This window comes from Metopolophium dirhodum, chromosome 1, assembly GCF_019925205.1.
Source record: "Metopolophium dirhodum isolate CAU chromosome 1, ASM1992520v1, whole genome shotgun sequence".
NCBI lineage: Eukaryota > Metazoa > Arthropoda > Insecta > Hemiptera > Aphididae > Metopolophium > Metopolophium dirhodum.
Genome location: NC_083560.1, coordinates 41,610,410 through 41,616,110, shown reverse-complemented (window position 1 = coordinate 41,616,110; position 5,701 = coordinate 41,610,410). Strand labels below are relative to the sequence as shown.

The 5,701-nt window shown below is 25.9% G+C and overlaps 1 long non-coding RNA gene across 1 annotated transcript; it reads left to right on the top strand.

The window, feature by feature from the left end:
- The first annotated feature begins 3,425 nt into the window (after window positions 1-3,425).
- Window positions 3,426-4,914, top strand: LOC132937442 (uncharacterized). Its single transcript, XR_009663675.1, has 3 exons — window positions 3,426-3,546; window positions 4,585-4,669; window positions 4,749-4,914. It is a non-coding gene; the product is annotated as an uncharacterized LOC132937442 (long non-coding RNA).
- Window positions 4,915-5,701: the final 787 nt, after the last annotated feature.

Here is a 5,701-nt window from a genome sequence, read left to right as displayed (position 1 = left end):
TAATATACGTATATTATTAATTGTATATTGAATTGTATAAAATGTATTTTGTTTGCAAACAATGTGATTTAAATTTTACCTAAAAATATAATTTGAGCCGACATAAATCGACTCACCACCAAAAAAATAATAAATAAGTTGAAATAAATTCGTATGTATTTGAGTTATAACTTCTAGTTTATTTTTTTTCTTCATATAAATTGATTTGTTTTAAATTTGTAGGAATGCAATGAATGTAGGCAATCGAAAGTTTAACAGCAAAGATATTTTAATACGTCATATAGAAATCCTACATAATTGCAAACGTGATTCTTTTGTAAGTTAATTAGAATTTAATTAAAAATTATATGTGCAGGCACATTCACGGCGTTGCAATGAACTTCCTCAGACAAAAACACGACAGCAAATGTAGACAAACAACAAAAACAAAAAGTGCACACAGACGTAGTATATAGACAACGATGACATGCAAATATAATGAACCGATGGAGACAATACGTAAAGACGAGAAAAATCATATACACCATGTTGGTGGTAATAATAAATAATTAAAAAATGTTCATTTAATTTATATTTTCCAACTTTTTTTTTAAATATTTTATTATACAACAGAAAATATTATAAGAAATTACAGCAGATAAAATCACGAGAACAACTACAACAGTTAAATAAAAAACTGGTTGCACCCCTATCCATGTTTCCATTGCTACTTCAAAAATTGAAACTGTGCCTTTGAAATAAAAAATAAGTTGGAAATGGGTAAAATGAAAACACAAAAGAGAATTTTTGGCGTAGGTCTACATTGAATTTTTATTCCAATACATTAATTTGGTACTACTAATTTTTTAGATTCTGAGCGAAGCGATGAATGTATTGATTTTACAATGATGTGTGTTTTTTTTTTATTTTTTTTTTATTTTTGTGTCTGTCATCACCTTTTAGGACAGTAAAAGTGCTTGGATTTTCTTCAACTGTAACTTTTCTGATAGGAAAGTGAATCTAGTTGGTACTTTGGGCGGTCAAAAGTAAAAGTTTCCCAGTAATTTTTAAAAGCGACGTGAAAAACAAAAGAAAAATTAAGAAAAAACGGGATTTTTTACGCAAAATCTGTTTTTGAGAAAATCGATTTTGGTTTTTGGTGTAACTCTAAAACAAATAACCGTGGGACATGACATTTTGACTGAATTTTTATAATTGCATTTCCTATACACCATAACATTTTCCAAATATTTTGATTTATTTTGAGCTGTTTACGGACATTGTCAATTTCCATTTCTTTTGTTTTGTTTTCTATAAATATCAATAAAATTTTATGTGTTGAGTAATAAAGCTTGAAAATTTTATAGAAGGCTCCTAGGTTATTGTTTCAAAGGCAGAAGAAAAAAATTAAAAATCCTTAGTCACAGTTTTTATTTATAAGCATTTAAAGTTTAAATATTGAGAAAATATGGAAAAATCACGAAAATTAGCAAATTATTTTGAGTTGAGAATTCATAAAAATTTTTCTTTTTAAATCTAAGATTTGAAAATGTAATATAAGATTATCCATAAGTTTGTCTACCTTTATCAAAAAAAAAATGTCTACAAGAAAGTCAAATTAAATTTTTATGAGCGTTTGAAATTTATATTTTTACAACATTTGATATTCACTCGATTTCTCATGTAACGATTTTGCTATTTTGTTGTTATTCAAAAACGAATAACTGTAGATGCATGAAAATTTTACTGAATGTTTATATTTTCATTTTCTATACACCACACAATTTTGAAAATATTTTGACTCTTTTTGAGCTGTTTACAAACAATGTCAGTTTTCAATTTTTTTAGTTTTTTTTTTATTTGTTGGGTAAAAAAAAGTGAAAATTTAATGCAAGGCTCCACGTAAATAGGTTATATATAATGTTACAATAGCAGTTGAAAAATATTAAAAATATATAGTCACGATTTTTTTTTATGAGCATTTAAAGTTAAAATGTTGACAAAATTTATCAAATTTATTGAAAATTTAGAAATTATTCAGTACCTAGTTAAAAATTTATAAAATGTTCAACTTTTATAGCTAAAGATTGAAAATTGAAAATAAGGCTCCACGTAAATAGGTTATATATAAATTACTTTATTCACAATAATATCATCAATGATAGGTTACTTGGTAATATCATAGGCTGACTGACCGTTTTCGCTCAGAATCGTTTTTCCTATACAATGATTTTAAATCATTGAATTCAAATTTAACACCATCTATTACAGTGACTCATTTGTAACCTACTGTACAGCAGAGCGACATCCACTTACCCACCTTTTCTTTTTAGCTATTATTCACTTATAAATCAATACCACCATAGGTCTGTATCAATGTAATTATTATAATATTATATATTATATCAGTTTTTTAAATATTCATATTAGGTACACTATTCATTATCAAGTTTAATAAATATGTAATTTTGTTAATATTAATTATTTTTGGTTTTGTAGCGAGCTGTGACTATTTACCCAAATACCTAAAATATAACACCTTTCTAGGCAGTAGATCAAAGTGTATACGTAATCGTGTATAGTACGCACCGCGTAACATTAATAATAATAATAGCCTTCTATTCATTGACTGGGGCACGTTACAGTTTAATCATATTGTAATAAATTACATACAGTTAATAAATTATTGAAAATTTAGGAATTCGTCCCCACGGTTTTGTGTCAAATCATTTTGCATTTGGAACGCAGTTTTTAAATCGTTGGGTTGAAATCCTATACTCATAAGTCATAATTCCTAATTCAAGTATTGGCTATCATTTGACGTGGGACGTTCGCGCATACGCTATTGTTAAAATAGGCATTTGGTGTTTTCCCATAGATTTTGTTAGAGATGACATTTGCGCATCGACATTTTTATAAATTATGTATAATATGATTTAAATTATTACTAAACTATTAATTAAAATATATTTATTATTCAAGTAAAATAAAATGTGTTTATGACTAGAATATATGTTAGTTAGTCAATATCCATAAGAAATTACAAAACTATTGTTTACATTATAGAAAAAAAAAACAAAATTATTTTAATCATTTACAAATCTAAATATTTTTTTACCTTTCTAATTGTACTAGTAAAGCTGGCGCCCGGTGTACCACTCGGCAGCCCATTCGTATATAAACTATCGACTTCGAGGGGCAAGTTTGTAAAACACAGAAATGGCGCCAAACTGAAAATGGCCAGTTACGAAGTTACCATAGACCTATAAAGCAATACGTTTATGGGAGTTACCTACGGTAGTATACAAGGCACATACCGTAAATTGACATTGCGAGCTCTCATTGGCTGCAGTATTACGTTTGTGATAACATTATAAAATTATCAATATTCAATGTCTGTTTATAAATTCTGTTTGTTAGAGACTTTTTTTACTATGCTCACCACACTTCTTGTTTTTTTTTAAAATTAATTTAATTCAGTTACCTTAGAAATAAATAATGCCGTTGCTTTTTTGTTCAACATAACCTTGTCAGTAATTAACATCGTCAATTATTGAGATACTCTGAGTAAGTATTTTTATTTGTATTTTATTTTGTATATTAAAGAAAAACAAAATGTGTATATTTTTATTCAAACAATTTGTTCATTAAAAGTACCTATAAACTGGAGTCGGAATAAATTAGTTGCATATAAGCTAGGGTTAGGACTCTGTTTAAATTGCGCAAATCAAGTGACTTTAACACTAAAACTATAATGACACGAAAATAGTAAATGTTTCCGTAACTTAAGTAAACAGACGTATAAACTCAGTATGGTGCGCCGGTTGGTTTCCATGTTCTTCAGTCGTATAGACATCAGATCATAAGTTAACAAGAACGTGACCAGGTTCTGAATGACACTTCTATATTGTTTTGTGCCATCAGTCTATAACAAAACAAAGTTTTGTTACTGATATATAATTATAATATTATTATACTTGCACTTAATTAATTTTTTAACAACTTAATTAATATGTATTGAATATTACTGTCTGTTTAAAATTAAAATATAATAATGTTACTTATGTATTACTTATGTAATAAATACATTAGGTGTATAAATAAGCAACTAAATTAAAAACAAATAAATTATCTTATATAGGTACCTACCAAATATTTGTTTTTTTTTATTTTTATTATAATTTAATGAGATTTGAACAAGAAATATTACCTTTAATATGCAATGTAAATAATACCAATGTTGTATACAATTTAAATTGTCATAATAAAAACAAATAGGTAAGGCAAATAACAATATAATGTAAATAAAACAAATACCTAACTATTTCTATACATAAGTTATATTCTTATTATTTTTGGAATTAAATTTGTGTTGAATTTATGTTTAAAAGTTTTTTTTTTAAATTCTATTTTACAAAATATATCACATATACCCAAGGGCTTTCTACAAACTATATCAATGATATTCATAATTTATTTTCTCATCCAAAATTTAGTCTTAATTAAATATACATTAGGTTACTTACTTTTTAATAGTACAGTTTACTTATTCATAAATTAATAATGTTAAAAAACTAATGAATTATCATTTTTTAATTTTTTTAGAAATCAAAGGATCTGAATGAATAAATATTATATTCTCAATCCACCCTCACTCTGTTAGACAACTACTTGAAGACTCACAATCTGAGTAAGTACCTATTTTGAAAGTGATTTTATTTGCTTGTAAATTAAATTTTAGTAACATAATAATATTATTTTTGTTTTAGAAATGAAGATACATGCTTTATTCGATTGGTAACTGAGCGTGAATCAATATTATTAAGTCTGAAAATAATGTTTTCGTAGCAGCTAGTCCATATTTTTGTTATCAGTTTTGAAAAAAGCAACAATTGAAATCTTGTTGATATGAGTTAGATTCCACCGTTTTACTTATATTTTTAGGTTATATATTTATACTGGCAAAATTATGGTCACCAATGAAAATTTACAGATATAAATAATTATTTGAATTGTTATAGACTCCTATCAAAATTATTTAAATTAATTATTATTACCTTCTCAAGGTTTGTAACCGGCTGAAAATCGCTAATAGTTGGACTACACAAGTGGTATATGTGCAGAGATTATACTAACACAAGCGGATACTTCAAATTATCTTTCTATAAAATCATTTGCCAACTTACATAATTGTACGGAGTTCTCTCAAGTTCTGAAGCATTCATCAATAACCATAATTTTATATGTAATTTTATAGTTACACCTTAAAGTGTAGAAGTATAAAATAACATAAATAAGTGAATGGGTGTAATGGGGATCATTATAATCACAATACACAATGGTTAGACAAGTAGGGTTTCTCAAAAAACTGCTTCAATTTGGTATATTTTTTTATATTTTATTTTAATGATATTTATTTATTGTTGTAGGCCTTTGAATGTGTTATTAAATGGGTAACCCTTGTTTTAATTGGAGAAAAATGTATTGCCAATATTAATTACTTTTGCCACTATCAGTATCAACACTCAATGTTTAATCGAGTATTAATTTAGTAAAAAGTGTTCAAGAAACACTTCTGAAAAAAATTCTAAATGTAAATGTTATTTTTTTAAATATTCCTTCACTATGAATTTTGAATTTTAATTTATATTTTGTTTATTATTATTATTATTGATTTTGTTATTGATTTTGTATTAGAAGCTTTACAATTTCTTTTACAGAA